Genomic DNA, 18,245 nt, shown 5'->3' on the forward strand with positions numbered 1-18,245 from the left:
ATAGGATGAGATCCCTGTTGGACTATTAGAGCCTGTTTTATGTAGTAGTAATGGGTGAAGAACTGTTAAAGCGGCAATAATGAATGGGAGGATAAAGTGGAAGGTGATGAATAGGGTGAGTGGCTTTTGTCAACTGAGAATCCTCCCAAGATTCATTTGGCTTGGTTAATGCCAATGTAAGGAATTGCTGAAAAGGAGATTGGTAATGACTGTTGCCCCTCAAAAGGATTTGTAACCTCATGGTAAGATACAACCTATATATGCTGTGGCTATTACCTTAAATAGTAGGATAATTCTGACATTTCATATTTCTAGGAATGTGTAAGATCCATAATACAGGCCCCTTCTTAGATGGATAAATAAGCAAAGAAAGACCAGGAAAGGTTCATTTGCATATAAATATCAAATGATTCATCCATAGTTTGGTAGATATTAAATACAATGTATTGCCAGGAATAACCCTATTAAGATTTGTAAAATTAAATACTGGAGGCTCAAGAGGGAGGAGAATACATGTATACTTATGGCTGATTCATGTTGTACACCAGATACTAACACAACATTGTAAAGCAATGAAAATAAATTTAAATTGAAAATATTTGAAATTGAAAATAAATTTACAAAATGGAAGGAAAATTGCATCATGATGAGATTTGATGAGGATGGTAGATCAATAAGTACAATGTTAACGATTTTGATGAATGGGCAGGATTTTTCAATATTTAAAAAAAAAAAAAAAAGTACTGAGTTGGAAAGGACCTGAATTTCAGAATGATACAGACTTGGGTCCTAATCACAGTTCCCTGCGGAGTCACCTCAGGTGAGCTGGGCCGGGGGTCTGTGTTCTCACAGGGGGTGTGTCCTGAGGGTGTCACACCTGGGCGCACACAACGCCCCCCCTCTCACTGGTGAGGCTACGCACAGCCCTCTCGGGTTTCTCAGCTTCACAGACATGTTCTGACTGGCATTTTGTCTCTGCATCTAGTTACAAAGTCTTGTGGTGAGGGGCTTTCCATCTTGGCCAGAGCTGGTCTCCCTAGTGGGGATTTTGTTGACAGAGTGGCAAGCTCTGGGAAAATCCTGCAGGTGACTGAGGTGGGTCAGTCCTGCATGGCTCCCCCTCCACAGGCCAGTGTCACTTCTGAGTGAACGAGTGAGGGCCTCCAGTGAAGGTGCCTCCCACGTCCCACCACACCAACCACTCGGATGGCCCCAGCAGCTGTGAGGTGGATCTCAAGGGCCTGGGGTAGAGACCAAGGACCCCCAGGCTCTGCTCTTCCTTCAGGGCTTATATGGCTTCCTTGATGGTCATTACAGCTTTTTTCTGTGGTGGCCACAGCTGTTCCCCATGTCCTTCTGGGGACTCACCCAGGGCTGCAGCCCCATCACCACTGGATGTTCTTCCTGGTTCCCCTTCAACAGCAGTGGGGTATGGCTCCCTCCGGCATTTCAGCCCTGAACACTCCCAAAGTCCAGTCCAGTGCTGGGGAAGGGCGGGTGTCCTCCTCATAAAAGCTGGCTTGTAAATAGCCTTTTTCTGAAAGAAATCCTTGTTCTCAAATGCCTCACCAATACAGTCCCCCTGGGCTCCATCTGGCAACCCACTCCAGTACTCTTGCCTGGAAAATCCCATGGACGGAGAAGCCTGGTAGGCTACAGTCCATGGGGGTTGCAAAGAGTCAGACACACCTGAGCGACTTCACTTGGGCTCCATCAGAGCTGATTGACCACAATTCTCCTCTCATTGGTGGCTTTCACCTAACCCTATCCTGAGGTTGGGCTTCCTTGGTGGCTTGAAGTGAAGTGAAGTCGTTCAGTCGTGTCCGACTCTTGGCGACCCCATAGACTGTAGCCTACCAGGCTCCTCCGTCCGTGGGATTTTCCAGGCAAGAGTACTAGAGTGGGTTGCCATTTCCTTCTCCAGAGGATCTTTCCAACCCAGGGATCAAACCCGGGTCTCCTGCTTAGCGGGAAAGAATCCACCTGCCACTGCAGGAGACTCGGGTTCAATCCCTGGGTCAGGAAGATCCCCTGGAGAAGGAAATGGCAACCCACTCCAGCATTCTTGCCTGGAGAATCCCACAGAGGAGCCTGGTGGGCTACACAGTCCATGAGGTTGCAAAGAATCGGCTACGACTGAGCGACTAAACAACAATCCTGAGGTTAGGGACTCGTTTCCCTTTCTTCTTAAAGTTAACACCAGCATACATGGAATCTGGACCATCCACCCCCGTGCTGCCAATCCCAGTCTTCTCTTCCAACGAACCCTGGGAAACTTCATGTGAACGGAGACGCTAGAAAACCCCCAACTTCAGAGTTCCCTGCCTGCGCTCTAACCTGCCCCGGAAAATCCCACACCCAGAGCCCGCGGGCCGGGAAAATGCCCTAGTGCCGGCCGCCAGGATCCGCATGGCCGCCAGGGGGCAGGCGTGCGCCGCGGACCGTCCCGGCCGGAGGCGTGCTGCTCCCGGCTCCCGCGGGCGGGGCGAGGGCCCGGGCTGGAGGAAGCCCCCAGTCACGCGGCCCAAGGGAGCAAGCCCCGCCGCAAGCTCATTTTATCTTCAACACTCCGGGAACTCAGCGCTGCTCTCCTAGTTTACCGATGAAGGAGGTGAGGCTCAGAGTTAAGCAGTTGCCCAAGGGGACACAAAACCCAGGTGCCCAGGCTCCAGGGCCACTCCGTCATTCCTGGCACGTGCATGTGCGGGCAAGTGCTGGCCAGCCGGGGGGCCTCGTGAGGGAAGGGTGAGAGCACCCCCGCTTCTGGCTCAGCCCCTGGGGATTTCCTCCTGGGGGGGGGGGGCCCTAAGGAGGGCCCTGTTGGCGCCTGGAGGCACGTTAGTCATGCATGCTCCCCCATTCCCCCCGCCTCCCTCCCTGGGGCAAACAGCCCTGGGCCCTGTTGCTGTAGGCATCTCAGAAAGGGGCAGCCCTCTGCCCTCTGTGGACACGCTTGGCTGGAGTCTGCCGGCCGTCTGGCTTGGGTGAGAGTGGGTGAGGAGGGAGGAGGAGCAGCCAACAAGCAAGGGCCTGTTTCCTGCCTGGCCTGACCCCAGCTGTCCCCAGGGAGGCCCCAGCAAACCGAGTAAGGTCATCCAGGGCGAAATTCCAGCCTGAGCCCTGAGCAGTCACTTCACTTTTCTGATAAGGCTCAAGAAAGGACCCGGAGTGTCCGCACACCCCCTCGCTGTCGGCACCTCTGTTGTTGGGGAGCCTCCGCTGCAGACAGCCTGCCTGGAGAAGAGACACAGACAGACCCTGGGACAGATAAGGAGAGACAGCCAGGCAGAGAGAGGGCAAGGGACGCAGATGAGGAGATGGGGGGGGCAGGGCGATGGCCCAGGCGGTGGGTCTGGAGCCCCAGAGGTCAGAAGAGGTTCCCAGTTTCTCTTGCTGAGCTCTGCCTGGGCTCGGGTGTTGGAGAAAGATGCCATCATGGTGGAAACAGAAGAGCTTTTGTGTGGTAGGAAGACGATTAAGCTGGCAGTCCTGCCTCTCTGGGCCTGGTGGATGAGGGTGCTGGCAGAGTCCATGTGGGGCGTGGCCACCGAGCCTCCTGGAGGCCAAGCCAGAGGGGTTGAGATGGGGGGCCCTGTACCTCAGTGGAGGGGCAGGTGGGGCACCCCTGGGACAGATGGGGCTGTATCCAGACAGCTAAGTGTCTCCTGCTCAGGGCCTCTTCTTCCTCCCTATAGAATATTTGCACCTAACACGGGTGATTTGACTTGACAAGTGAGCAAGGGCATAAAGTCACAGTTGGCCTGCGGGCACCCCAGTCACCATATGCAGCTGAGTCAGTCACAACCATTTCCCCCATCCCCTGGGGGCCAGAGCCTCTGCCCCACCTGCACACGTAGACACATCCACGCAGGTACGCGCAGGTACACACAGACATGGTGCGACTGAGTCATAGATGCCTCCTCAGAGAGCACGTGCCTGCATGCACGCGCACACAGGTGCCTGCAGACACCACGTGCCTCTGATTCTGAGTCACCAGGCCATTGAACCCTGAGGGAGAGTGCCCAGAGTGTGTGCTGCCTTCCCTGTTTAGACCTGGGTGCCCATATATACGCATGCACGTGTATGTGCCCACCCTCTATCCTGCTACAATCTGCTGGGGGGGTGGTCAATAAATATCTGTGGAATGGATAAACGAATGAATGAATGAATGAACAAACAAGTGAAAACGTGAGCAACACCCACACTGCTTGGAAACTTGGTACCATCGGTTGGGGCTGCGCTGCAGGGTGGGTCCCAAGTGTGTCTGCTGGGAGTTGTCCTGCTCCAAATATAGCCTCCGTGGGAGGGCTGGGAGCCAGGGCTGCCTCCCAGACTGTGACTTCACTGGGCCTGAGGCCCAGCCTCTGAGGAGTTGGAGAAAATTAACAGAGAAGAGGCCCAAGCTTTCCACAGCCAGGGCTGAAGTGTGAGACTAGAGCTGGTGGGTGACTGTGTACTCGAAGTGTCAGTGGCTTGAGCTGGAGGGTTGAGGACTGTGTGGTGGGCCCAGAAAGGACAACTTCTGAGGCAGGCCCCTGGGAACCACCTATCTGGGATGTCTTGGGCCAGATGTGCAGAAGGCACAGCCCCACTTGAGGATGGGGAAGCACCGTGCTTAGGTCCATTGGTGGGTGTCAAGCCAAGGCCTCTTAGATGGCCCCCCATCTGGACAGGCCTGCTTGCAGGGCGGTTCCCATCTGCAGCTTGATTCTTCCTTCCCTAGTGGCTGTGCCTCTGCCCTATTTCATCATCTAGGATATTGCAATATTACCCCAACTGATCTTTCTGCCTTGACTACCCCCTCAAGTCCATCTTGTTCATAGCTGCCAGCTTTCTTTGTCTGAAATATAGATGTGATTCTGTAACTCCTCTGCTCAGAAGCCTTCCATAGCTTCCTGCTGTTTAGCAATAAAGGTGGCTTGCCTTAGTCTGGTGCTCAAGACCCTTTCATAACCTGCTCCTGCTTTGCCATGTGTGTTTCGAAAGGCTGACGTAGGACGAGGGCATTGGTTACGTGCTAAAGGGCGGGTTCATGGATGCTAGGCTGATGGATGCTTATAGGAATGGAGGGGCCCAGGGACTGTTTGATTTGTAGACAAATGATTAGAGCTTGGGATGCTCATGGGGCTAGCAGTAGGCGTGGAGACGTGGATGGGTGGGGGGTTGGAAGTCAAGGCGGTATTGGTTGTAAAGGACAACCCCACCCCCGCCACGTGTCATCAGGAAGGGGGTGAGGGTGAGTGCGAGGCCCCTTGGACACACTTCGCTGGGGGCCGGGCCTCGGGAAGGTGGCTCCTCCCTGTCCCAGGCAGCTCTCAGGTCTGGCCGCGCCTGCCCTGCGGCCCCTCCCTCTGCCTTCTCCTGCTTGGCCTGGTTTTCTGCCTCATGGCCCAGCAGTTGTCCTCAGCCGTCCTTGAGCCTTCCTTCCTTCCACAAGATGTTTGCTCTTTTTTTTATGTGACCTATTTTTAAAGTCTTTATTGAATATGGTACAATATTGCTTCTGTTTCGTGTTTTGGTTTTTGGGCCTTGAGGCATGTGGGCTCTTACCAGGGATCGAACCTGTACCCCCTGCATTGGAAGGCTAAGTCTTAACCACTGGGCTGTGAGGGAAGTCCCCACAGGTGTTTTTATCAAGTGACTGGTTATGTGCCTGTTTGTACTCAGCAAAGCTTCTATGTGCTGAAAAATAGACTGGGAACAAAAAGTTACTGCCCTCTGGAAGTGTGCTTTCTGAAGGGAGAGACAGACGTGAAGCAGTTACGTGCCAGGTGGTTAATGCTGTGGGACGACCGTGAGGGCTAGGGGGTTGGGGTGCCTGCCCAGGGGGCTCAGGAAGTCTCCCATCAGGGAGTATTTGAGCAGAGATGTGAATAGAGTGAGGGTGAGCCCTGAAGATCGCTGGGGCAAGAGTGTTTCTAGGAAGAGGGAATGGCGAGCGTGGTGGCCCGGAGGCAGGACTTCTCTGCACGTTTGAGCAGCATCAGTGAGTCCAGTGTGGCCGATGCAGAGTGGACAGGGGTACGGAGGTAGGAGATGGGGTCAGAGGGACAGAGCAACAGGGTTTTGGAAGCCGTGATTAGGACTTGAGCTTTTACTCCAAGAGGAGAAGGCTGGAGGGTGTTCGACAGAGAAGCAACACTCTTCTGTGGTTTCAAAGGCCGCTCTGGCTTCCATGTTGGGAACAGACTAACGGGGTCCAAGGTGGAGGCAGGGAGCCCAGTTAGGAGGCTCCTGCAGAAACCCAGGGGGAGCTCACCCAGCGCGGCAGTGGCAAAGGTGGTGACGGGTTGTCCAGTTGAGGATGTATTTTGAAGGCAGAGTAATCAAGATTTGCTGATGGATGGGCTGTAGGTGAGAGAGAGAAGAAAATTCTTTCAAGGACGAACCTAGACTTTTTGGCCAGGGTGACTGAAGATGGAGTTGCTTCTTCTGAAGTAGGAGGTTGTCTTTTGCGGCCGCCGTCACCCTTCCCTAGACCACAGCAGCCTCCAGAGTGGCTCTCCACATCCTCTCTTACCAGCCTCCAGCCTGTTTTCCCTGTTACAGCTACTCCGTGAATGGGTTCTTTTTTTTTTTTTTTTTTTTTGATGGTTTGCTGCTGCTAAGTCGCTTCAGTCGTGTCCAACGCTGTGCGACCCCATAGACGGCAGCCCACCAGGCTCCCCCGTCCCTGGGATTCTCCAGGCAAGAACACTGGAGTGGGTTGCCATTTCCTCCTCCAACGCATGAAAGTGAAAAGTGAAAGTGAAGTCGCTCAGTCGTGTCTGACTCTTAGCGAACCCCATGGACTGCAGCCTACCAGGCTCCTCCGTCCATGGGATTTTCCAGGCAAGAGTACTGGAGTGGGGTGCCATTGCCTTCTCAGGTGTGTTTTATTGGTTTCCTTTCCGAATCCTTCTACAAAAGAGCAAAACGAAAGCTCCTAGCAAGAGGGTGAGGTGTGTGTGTGTGTGTCACTCAGTCATGTCTGACTCTTTGCAACCCCATGGACTGTAGCCGGCCAGGTTCCTCTGTTCATGAAATTCTCCAGGCAAGAAAACTGGAGTGGGTTGCCATTCCCTTCTCCAGGGGATCTTCCCAATCCAGGGATTGAACCCAGGTCTCCTGCATTGCAGGCGAATTCTTTACCGCTCTGCCTCTGGGGAAGAGGGTGAGGACCCTTCCCCATCGCCATGTTCCCCACCTGTGTCCCTGCTGGGTTCGAAGAGGCAGGGGACCGGCTGCTCGGGAGGAGAGTCAGAGAAGCCCCCCCACCCCCACCACGCAGAGAGGGGAGAGGCCTCTCCTGGGGAGGGTGGGGCCGGCTTGGGGTCACAGCAGGGGCTGGAGTCCAGGCGGCCCTGTCCCTGGGCAGGAAGGCAGACCCGAGTGTAGGCTGGAGGCCCGTTAGACCCAGAGCTCCGCCAGGAGAAGAGGCTGTGAAATTTGCAGTATCAGGTTTCGGAAAACACAGGGTCAGGGTCAGCGGAGCAGCTGGTAGTGGGGAAGGCCAGGCCCAGCTAATTTCCTGTCAGAGTGGCCCAGAGGCCCCAGCCTCTCTCCGAGCTGGCCGCAGGGGAGGAGATGCCGGGAATGGCTCACATTCCTCTGGCGGGGGCCCACGCCGAACCTCGGGGGGCCCGCGGGGAGTGAGGAGGTGGACGTGCTGAGGCCAGAGGCGGGGGCCCTCTGCAGGGACCAGGCCTCTGCCGTCCGAGCCTTAGACTGGGATGGGGCCAGAGGCGGGAGAGCAGTGGCGGGAGACCATCACAGCTGCTAGAGCTCCAGGGTAAAGGAGCCCAACCTCATATTTCAGACGAGGAAACAGAGGCTCAGACAGGACCAGATCTCAGCAGGATCGCAGGAGCATCCTAATTCTAAGCCCTGGAGCTGTTTTTTCTGGCCACGCCCACCAGTTTCCTGGAAGGCCCTGCATTGCTAAGTTGTGTGACGGAGAAGGGTGGGCAGGCAAGCAGGCTCGGTCTGTGCTCCTCCTGGAGGGAGGTGGGAACCCTTGCTTCCACATGAGGGGCTTGCTTCCCGGATAGTCTTGCTGGGGGTTGGGTGGCCCGTGTGGAGCAGGCCGGGGGGCCTGCGTCAGCTGAGGGCCCACCTCTCCTTCCCGTGGAGGACCCCAGCCCATCCCCACCACGGATGGGACTCTACGCCCTGGCCCAGCCCCAGGAGGATGAGGCCATGTTCCTGGCCTTGAGTGGCCTGACCAGGCCCAGTGGGAGGCAGAGGTCACAGGTCCTGGCCCAGCTGAAGTATGATGTCCAGGTAGGATTGGCCCCGGACACGGGCACACGAGCCTGGGTGCAAACCTGGCTCGTCGGATGCCACCGTGTGACCTCAGGCAGGTCAGGTAACCTTTCTAAACCGCAAAACAGAGAGGGACCACTGCCGTTCTCTCTTTCCATCAGCTTGTATGGAGGGTCTGTGCCTTGGACAGAGGGTCTCCTGCCGGATGCTGTGAGACACACCCCCTCCCAAGGCTCGGAAGCGTTGCCCGTGCCCTCTCTCCACATCGCCCACCACCCCCAGGGAGTATCTGGGGAGGCTAGGCCAAGGCCTCCGCTGTCTGCCTAGTCATCCTTTCCCCGCTCTCAGCACTTGACTGTGAGACTGGGACCTTTTAAGGTGTCCCAGGCATCCACTTGACCAGACTGTCCCTCCATCCCCTCTGTCCACCAGTCAGGCCCCAAGTTCTACAAATGCCACCTCAGGCCTGTCTCCGAGGCTTCTGTATCTACGCAGCCGCGCTGCCTTCTCAAGTCTGAACAGCCACGGTGGCCTCCAGCCGCCCTCCCTCCTCACTCTCCCCCATGCACTCTTCACCAGAGAGATCTTTCTAAATACGCATCCCAGCCTGGCCTAACTGCCTTCCCTGCCCTCCTCCGCGCACCTTCGCATCCCTGGACTCAGCATAAATGTCACTTATTCAGGGAAGTCTTCTCGGATCCCCGGGGCTGGACTGGGCTCCCCTCCCATCTGTCTATGGGCTTCTAGCTGTCCCCATCCCATCACAACTCTGATCACACTAGACATCAAATCTTTCAGGTCTGGGGAATGGATTATTTTACTTGGAGTCTAGAGTAATCAGAACAGCAAACATCCATGAATGCTTTTGGAATGCCTGAAAGGTGGGCACACAGTGCTTTGGGGTGATGGGTCTACTCGTAGTCGGTTCCATCCTACGTCTGGAGATATGGGGGAGTGTGCCCCTTATCAGGACTGACTCTGGTACCTCACATACTGAGGCCCTGGGCAGAGACATGACTTCTGTCTGGTGAGGCTCAAGCAATGTGGTCATGCAAGGAACCCCCAGCCTCACCTGCTAAACTCAGCTGCCACCAGGAAATTCAGATGTTGACAGAGGCAATGGGTGGGCCCATGTCAGACAGCATCTGCATGTATAAGTGGGTGTGTGCTCGTGCAAGTGTACACGTATGAACATGCAGCCGCCGCCTGTTGTCTGTGTGTGCGTGGCTGCGTTTGTGTGTAAGTGCCCCCCTTACAGCGACTCCTTTCCCAGCTTAGCCTGTGCTGGGTGCTGGTGCCTTGCACACACCTATCATGACTTGTATCACGGTACTTTATCTGTAGGATGCTATATTAATTTTCTGTTGCTGTTGTAACAAATCACTACAAACTTAGTGGCTTAAAACAGCAGACTTATTATCTTACACTTCTGGAGGTCAGAGTCCAGAGTGGGTCTCACTGGGCTAAAATGAAGGCGTCAGCAGGGCTGTATCCCTTTTGGAGGTACTCCCGGCTTTTGGGGGCTGCCCACGTTCCGTGGCTCATGGCCTCTTCTGTCTTCGAAGCCAGCGATGGCTGAGTGAATCTTTCTCAGATCGCCTCACTCTGACGTTCGCTTCTGCCTCCCTCTTCTGCATGTAAGGACTCTTGTGATGACATGGGGCCCATCTGGGCTGGTCTCTGGAGGTCAGTTGATGGGCAGCCTTAATTCCATCTGCAACTGTAATTCTCCTTTGCCACGCTGCATAGCATGTTGGCAAGTCCTGGGGATGAGGGCGGGGATGACGTTGTTCTGTGTCAGATATGCTCTGCCCCTTCTGTCACTTGTGACCTCTTTGGGCCTGTGCTGGGTCTGATTGATCTGCACGCCCCTCGAGAGCAGGACACTGGCCAGCCCGCCCTAGGTGCTTATTACATATTTGTTGAATAAATCTGATTCAGCCAACAGCTTATGGAGAATCCGTTTTGTGTTGGGTACTTTGACATCACAGTTTTTCCTCCCATTTGATAGGTGAGGAAGATAAAGCTCAGAGAAGTTAGGACCCACCCAAGGCCAAAGAGCTAGTTAGTGGCAGAGCAGAAGCTCAGTGTACCCCGACCTCGGGTCAGCAAGGCTGACACCTTAGTTCCTTCGAGTCTGGGGTGCTGAGAGAGACCAGTCCTGGACCTTTGGTGGTGGCCATGAAAATGCATCTCTTGAGTTTCAGGCTGGCCTCTGCCACTGTGCTCACACCCACCGCTGTTTGCTCCCAGGCCTGCGGGCTGCCCTTGACAGGCAGTCCTGGCATGAGGATTCCCCACTGGACTTGTTGCTGTCTTAGGCCTAAACTGCCACCTTAGACTCTTCTACTCTCCCTCTGTGCTCCTGTCTCTCCCTGGTAGGGTTCAGACCTCCATCAGTTTGGTGTCTCTCCCAGCTCCCCTGACTCCCTACCTACTTCTCACTGGAAATGTCTCACACAGAGGAGATGGGGAGGAGGATGCCATCCTGGTTGGTGGGGACCCCACATGGTCCCTGGAGCTGGTAATTTCACTGAATGCTAGAAATGCTAGAAATTTCACTGGTGAGAACCCAGGGAAGTTTCCTAGAGATGAATTCTGTGGCAGGTGTGATAATTCAGGAATTTGAAAAATATGGGGGGAAAAGTGCCTTCAAAAGATGGGCCGCTTGCTTCTCACTTGTCCTGATGGCCCGCAAAGGGAGGAAGAGGGACTGTGAGCCCCCAACAAGCAGCTCGTGGGTGAGGGGGACAGCACGCAGCCTAGGTGGGGGGGCTACAAAGAGGCCCTTGCCTCTAGCAGTGGGGGACAGCTGTGGTGGAGTGGCAGGTAAGGACAAAGAGAGTTGCAGAGCTCCGGATGAGTCTGAGCACTCGGCCAAGGTAGTTGTATGGGGGTCAGGCTGTACTGGGTAAATGTGGCACCCTGAGGTCACTGAAGCTGCAGCCTCCCTGACCCTCTGGGCTGGCAGGTGTGGCCCACACTTCCTTGGGAGAACTCCCACCTCCCCTGCACTGAAAGATGCCACTGAGGCCTCGCTTCCACAGGGCAGTGGGTCCCCTCCCAGGAGCAGCACCTGCTTCCTCTCCTGTCTGCTAAGGACAATGATGAGGGTGGAATTCCAGAAGAATCTGGCTGGGGACATGCTGGGCCTGATAAGGGGGAAGGAAACTACCCTAGGAAAGAATAAGAACCACGGTGGGTACTGGCAGAAGGCAGGGGGATTTCCTGGGATTGGATTTGCGAGTGTTTGAGGCAGCTGGAATAGAAGACTGGATCAGCCAGAATCCATTGATGTGAGGGCACGTTCTTCAGACATAGAATTTAATACCCTAGCTAGGATGCCAGGGGGTGGAGCAGACGCTCCTAGAAGCCTTTTGGAAAAAGTCACAGCCAGCACTCAACAGAGTGGAAATACCCAAGTTTCCCTGGCAGACAGTAGAGAAGAAATTCATGACAGCTGAAGAAAGTGGCCACTTGGAGTGATGTATTATGTAAGGCCGGTATGGACAGGCAAGGACAGAGGGCCAGGCAAGTGGACAAGTGTATCGAGCATGGTGTCCCCAGGGGCCAAATGGATGGGCAGCCAATAGGTTCTGCTTAACGTCAGCAGCTGGGGAAGCAGACAGGAATGGAGGAGCAGGAGCGGGGCAGCAGAAAGTCAGGGTCCCTACTCAGTTCCCAGACCCGAGCCTGTTTTCAGACATGGAAGCCATCTCCTGAAGAGGCGGCCAGGGCTCTAGGAGGAAGGACCCTGCAAAACAGCCATCAGTATGTATCATCATGATTCCTTCAGTTTTCCCCAAAGGTCTATAGCCATTTATTTGAGTGACTGTTCACTAGAGAGAGGGGGCCACCAGGCAGGTTTTGAGTCATATCAACACTTGGAGGCTCCAGGCATCTCGCAGGCTATTTGTCAGAGTGGGGCCCATGGAGGTCAGGGAACAAGTGGAATCCTGGCTACAACTGGGCTTGCACTGGGTCCACGACCCATGCAGTGTTTAATTAGAATTCACGTGCTCTGGACCCCACTCTGGGTACCTGGCCTAGTGGGCAGGAGCTGTCACAGCAGAGAAAGCTAAGTGGAAACTTCTGAAATTGCCTTCTCCTTGTTCCCTTATCCTGCTCAAGGTAATAGATAAAAAAACAACACCTCATCCCAGGGGTGATGGCAGAAACAAATGCCACCATTAACAACTTAAAGGACGAATGGGTGGCGGTCCTACCATCTCTCCATTTAATTCACGAGTCTGACCTTTGCAGAAGTTGACCAGATCCTGGAAGAAGACTGCAGGCTTCACCAAGTGATAGCTCTGTTTGCAGCTGCTGTGCCTGTGGAACCATTCCTAGAGCAGATTCATAAGGCTTTAGGTATGCACTTTGCGGTCATTTGGCAAATGCCTTCTTTTCCATTCCAATTTGAAAAGAGGATCAGAAACAGTTCACGTTCACATGAGATGAACAACAATATTCATTTACAGTTTCACCTCGGGGCTACATTAACTGTCTTGCCCTTTGTCATAATATAATCCCCAGAGATCAGAGCCACGTGAGTATCACAGTGATCCATTACATCAGTGACACCGTGGTGGTGAGACAGGATGAGCAAGAGGTGCCTCTGTGCTGGAGGCCGTGGCGAGGTCACACGCTGTGTAGAGCAAGGCATAGAAACCTGCGAAGACTCAGGGGCCTGACACTCCAGTGGTTTGTAAGGGGCTCAGCAGCCAGGGGTATGCAAGGATATCCCCTCCCAAGTAAAAGAAACAGGTGTATCTTGTATCTTTTAAAGTGAAGACAGCACAGGGCCTGGCTGCCCTTGGTGGAAGGTTGCTCTTGGTTAGAGACAGCACCTTACTCTGGGAGAGATGGAAGGCTGCCGGCCGCTGGTGGGTCCCCTAACAGGACCAGGCGCTCAGAAGGTCCAGGCTGCAGTGCAGTCCTGCGGTTGGGTCATACCATTTGGCAGACTCTCTGGTGCTGGAAGCGTCAGTAGTGGGAAAGGGAAAAGATGTGGTATGGGGCTTATGGAGAGTCCCGGGGATCCTGCAGCAGGCTGCACTATCAGGGACAGAGGATTACACACCTTTGAAAAATAAATTTTAGAAGCTTTATTATGTTTTGGCCGCACCGGGTCTCTGTTGCTGCAGGTGAGCTTTCTCTGCTTGTGCTGAGTGGCGGCTGCTCTTTGCGATGGTGCCCCGGCTTCTCACTGCGGTGGTTTCTCTTGTAGAGCACGGTCTCAATAGTCATGATGCACGTGCCTGGTTGCTCTGTGGCATGTGAGATCTTCCTAGACCAGGGATCAAACCAGTGTCACTTGCATTGCAAACAGGATTCTTAACCCCTGGGCCACCAGGGAAGTCCCCGATTATAAACCTTTTGAGAAACAGTTTCTGGCCTGTTACTAGGCTCTGGTAGAGACAGAACGTCAGATCACAGGAGGCATCTCAAACCGCCCAGTCTGAGTTGGGGTGTGTTGGATGTGTCAGTTCATTGAGTCGGATGGGCCTGGCAGTAGACCAGCGTAAGAGGAAAATGCTCCCTCTGCAGCCGAGCCTGAGTGGGGCCGGAGCGCACCAGGAGACCGCATGAGGACGCAGCCGGGCCCGGCCCCTGACTTGCACCTACGGCCACATGGAGGTCCTGCATAACCAGCTGGAAGAGGAGGGACAAGCCTGAGCTTGGTTTATGGATGGGTTGGTTTGGTACATGCCTACGAGCTGCGGGTGGGCAGTAGCTGTATGACAGAGACCTAAAGGGAAACGGAAAATATTCCTGCTGGGTAGGGCTGTGAGCAGAGTACCTGGTCATGTACTTTGTAGACAAAGAGTGGCCCAAGGTAGTGAGCAGATACATACCCTCCTGGGCAATGGCCAACTGCCTGTTTGGTCAGGGGCCTGGAAGGAGAAGAACGGGAAGATTAGGGACGAGGAGATGTAGGGTAGAGACAAGTGGATGGACATATGGGGGAAACACGAAGATTTTATTTTTAAATTTATTTTGGCTATGTAGGCTCTTTGTTGTGGCGCGCAGGTATCTCTTGTTGCCCTGCACAGGCTTAGTTGCCCCTCGGCATGTGGGATCTTAGTTCCCTGACCAGGTATCGAACCTACATCCTCTGCACTGGAAGGCAGATTCCTAATCACTGGACCACCAGGGAAGTCATCATGCAAGATTTCAGTGCCACATGTTAATGCCCATTAGAAAGCACCCAGCACATTGGAGGCAGTGAATAATAAGTAAACAAAATGACCTGGATGGTTGACACTAGCTGGTCCTTGTCATTGCTATGTGGGACCAGCAGGATGAGCCCGAGTGGGGTGGCCACAGTGGCAAACGCAGAGCCAGGCAAGGGCTGACTTGGCCCACCGGCACAGACTTCCACATCCCAAGGCTGCTCCAGGTTCTGCTCCCTCTCCGTGCCCAGCCTGCCAGCAGCAGAGACCTATGCTGAGCCCGCATGTGGCCCTCCTCCTGCCTGGGGCAGGTCAGCTACCTCAGGCACTTTCCATCCTGGAAGGGCCAGTGGTTCATCTTCACAGGGATGGAAATCTCCTTTGAGTTTACCCTTCCTGACCAGAGAGCCTCAGTCAGCACCACTGCCCGGGAACTTACAGAAGGCCTGATCAAAGGCATAGATTCCACACAGCTGAGCATTTGACCAGGGACACAGGAAGGGTCCTGCTGAACCACGGCTCATGGCTGTCACCAAGGCGACGACTCCTGTGTCCAGGAACCAGCAGGGGTCCTTGACCCTGATCAGCAGAAGACAGGGCTGCTTCTACATGATGGGGGCAGGAAGGAGGGTGACCTTCTAGCCACCCAAGTAATCCCCACCGTAACCCAAGGAGACCTGTGCAGCAGTCCTGATCTGAGACAGGTTTGATTACCCTGGTCCTCCCTCAGAGTTGGGAAGATCTGGAGAGAGAAACGGCAACCCACTCCAGTATTCTTGCCTGGGAAATCCCATGGACAGAGGAGCCTATGGGGCTACAGTTCATAGGGTCACAGAGTCGGAAACGACTTAGCAACTAAACAACAACAACCTCCTTCAATGAAGGCTTGGATCACATCTCCAGGAGAGTCCTCAGCATACCCTGAGGTGGCTGAGGGTGAGGGGAACTCAGAATGGAGAGTGGGAAGAGGGAGGGCATGAGATGAACTGCATCAAGGGCGCTGTATTAGTCCTTGGACTCGCCTCTGAGTTTGGCTAGAAGAGAGGCCCACGGGAAACTGGGAGGAACTTCTCTGGAAGCTGGCTGTGAGAGGTGCTCTGTGACCACGGTGAGAAGACCCCCTGGGTCTCTGAGTGCACAGCCTGTGTGTGACTGTGGGCCCCAGCTGCTGCTGCATTTTGGAATCCACTGCTGTTTGTTTCCCTGGCTGCAGCATGCTGATGGCTGAACGGGGTGGGTGTCCCAGGCTGTCCTGGGGAGGTGTGGGGTTGCTCTGATGATTCGTGATGTCCTGAGGACTTCTCATCTGCCTTGCCGAACTTCCTTAGAGTTACTCCACAGTCTGAGTCTCCCACCCAGCTTTTCCTCCTCCCTCCCTTCCCTGGGTCTTTGACAAGGTCATGCCTGCACGCTGGTCTCCTGACTCTCCCAACCTCCCCTACTTTGCTGCGCATTTGGCGCCTGCTTCTCAGAGGACTGGGACGAACACGTCTGTTAGCACCACTCAAAGCAGGATCCTTGGACCAGCAGCCTCAGTGTCACCTGCGAGCATATTAGGAATATGGAATGTCAAGTCCCCTCTCAATCCTACTGAGTCAGGATCTTCATTTTAGCAAGATGATTCATACACACGCTACAATTTGTGAAGCGCTGATTTAGATGCTTTGGTCTCTTTCAGCAAATCCTTTCCATCACAGTTTGGAGCCTCAGTTGCTGCAAAGGTGAATCCTTGGAATCACAAGTTCACAGATCAGGGTCCTTCATTTTATAGGTCAAAGCCTTAAAGTTAAGATGTAGTTCAAGGTCTTATCATGAATTAGATGCAGCACGGAGGTCCCTCACCTCCCACTTTGGCTCTGCTTTGAGCAGGTTGCTTGCTCTAAATCTGCCTTGCCTAGCATAGTAGCCCAGGAATGTGGCTAGTTGTGGTATAATTTTAAAAAGTTTTTTTTTTGGATCTTTGTCCTGGGTTTGTGACATGGAGTTGCTAAAACCTTTAGAACTTCCTGAGTGAAAGGCGTGCCTTTGTTATTCATAATGAGTCCCTCTGCCCACACCTGTGTTTATGTGAATGCAGTGACTCAGGCTGGGCCCCTAGATAGCTTCAGGGTGGTTACCAGAAAGAACTACGTGCGAACGGGGTGTGGGAAATTACACCTCCAGGGGGACTGGAGAGTGGGTTATGAAAAAATCCTGACGGGACGTAGAGAGCTTCCCAGCTGGCGACCACAGAGAGGGGCTGGGAGGGCGCAGGCCACCCTCTCTCCGATCCTTGCCCCACGCATCCCTTCCTTGTGGCTGTTGCTTCCTTAGGACACACTGATAAGCACAGACCACGCACTTCCTGAGCTGTGCATGTTATTCTGCACAATCACTGAACCCGAGGAGGGGGTTGTGCATTGGTCAAAAGTCTGGTGGCCCCTGGGACTTGCAAGTGGCATCTGAAGGGGGGACACTCATGTGGGACCAAGCCCTCAACTATGGGGTCTGGGCTGACTCTGAGGAGGAAGCGTCTGAACTGGATGAACTGCGGGACACCCAGCTGTATGGGGGAACTGGAGAAGGGAGTGAGGAACGACAGGAATTTTGTATGAGAAATAGTGTTGGAAAAAAGATAACATACTGGTCCAAACTGAGATAGACCGTAGGTGCAAAATACTCACTGGGTTTTGAGGACTCAGTATGAACTAGTTCATGAGAAATTTTTTGTACTGATTATTTCAACATGTCAATTTTGATAGATTACAGTAAATAAATTATTGAAAAGATAAAATGTTATAAAACTTTATCAATTTCTTTTTACTTTTTAAAAAAGATTCACAGTGGCTTGATTATATTTCTATTTGGCAGTACTGCTCCAAGTCTTATCTCTTCATCCATATACTGTTGCAGGAAAGGGGGTCCCTTCCAGGGCCCAAAACTGGGCTCTTGTCTAGCACTCGGAAATGAATTGTCTGAGGAGACACATGTGCTGACAAAGCAAGAGATTTTATTGGGAAAGGGCACCCGGGCGGAGAGCAGGAGGGTAAGGGAACCCAGGAGAACTGCTGTCACGTGGCTTGCAGTCTCGGGTTTTATGGTGATGGGATTAGTTTCCGGGTTGTCCTTAGCCAGTCATTCTGACTCAGAGCCTTTCCTGGTGGTGCTCACCTTGTTCAGCCAAGATGGATGCCAGAGAGGAGGATTCTGGGAGGTGGTCAGACAGGTGCTATCTCCCTTGACCTTTCCCGAACTCTTCTGGTTGGTGGAGGCTTATTTGGTTCCCTGTTCCTTACCAGGACTGCCTGTCATAGAACAACTCATGCAAATGGTTACTATGGTGCCTGGCCAGGGTGGGCGGTTTCAATCAGTGTGCTTCCCCTGACAATACTGTTTTATTCTTGGCTTAATTCATAGCTCTGATTGCTGAAATGCTGAGGGCATTTCCTGGTTATCAGCCTGAGATCTTGAGATTATTCAGAAGTTCTTTGAGATAATGGAGTTACTTAACAAGTCTTAAAACAACTCCGAATGAAATATCTATAAAAGTCAATTTTCATTGAGAAACAAATTAGCTGTGCTATTAACAGTTAACACTCCAGCTCTGGAGTGAGGTCATCGGGTAGAGGGGCTAGGGAGGTAAGATGAAGAACCTGGGCTGAAGGTTTTGGGGAGTGGGGCCTGTGCTCCCCTGGGGCTGCAAGAACCCAGGCATAGAAAGGCCTTGGCAGGGGAGCCACAGGGCCAGGGCTCCAGGCCCTAGTCTTTCTTCCTTGGAACCCAGTACCCTTCTCCCCACACAGCTAAGGTTGAGGAACGAAGGGCGGCCTGACACTCTTGGGCTCG

At 53.6% G+C, this 18,245-nt stretch overlaps 1 long non-coding RNA gene across 1 annotated transcript in view; it reads left to right on the plus strand.

The window, feature by feature from the left end:
- The first annotated feature begins 2,491 nt into the window (after positions 1-2,491).
- Positions 2,492-18,245, plus strand: part of LOC138991003 (uncharacterized) — a 50,070-nt gene continuing 34,316 nt past the window's right edge. Inside the window, exon 1 of the long non-coding RNA XR_011467041.1 lies at positions 2,492-2,611. This is a non-coding gene — a long non-coding RNA (uncharacterized lncRNA). The remainder of the gene's footprint in view (positions 2,612-18,245) is intronic.

The sequence above is a fragment of the Bos mutus genome, chromosome 15, assembly GCF_027580195.1.
Source record: "Bos mutus isolate GX-2022 chromosome 15, NWIPB_WYAK_1.1, whole genome shotgun sequence".
Taxonomy (NCBI): Eukaryota; Metazoa; Chordata; class Mammalia; order Artiodactyla; family Bovidae; genus Bos; species Bos mutus.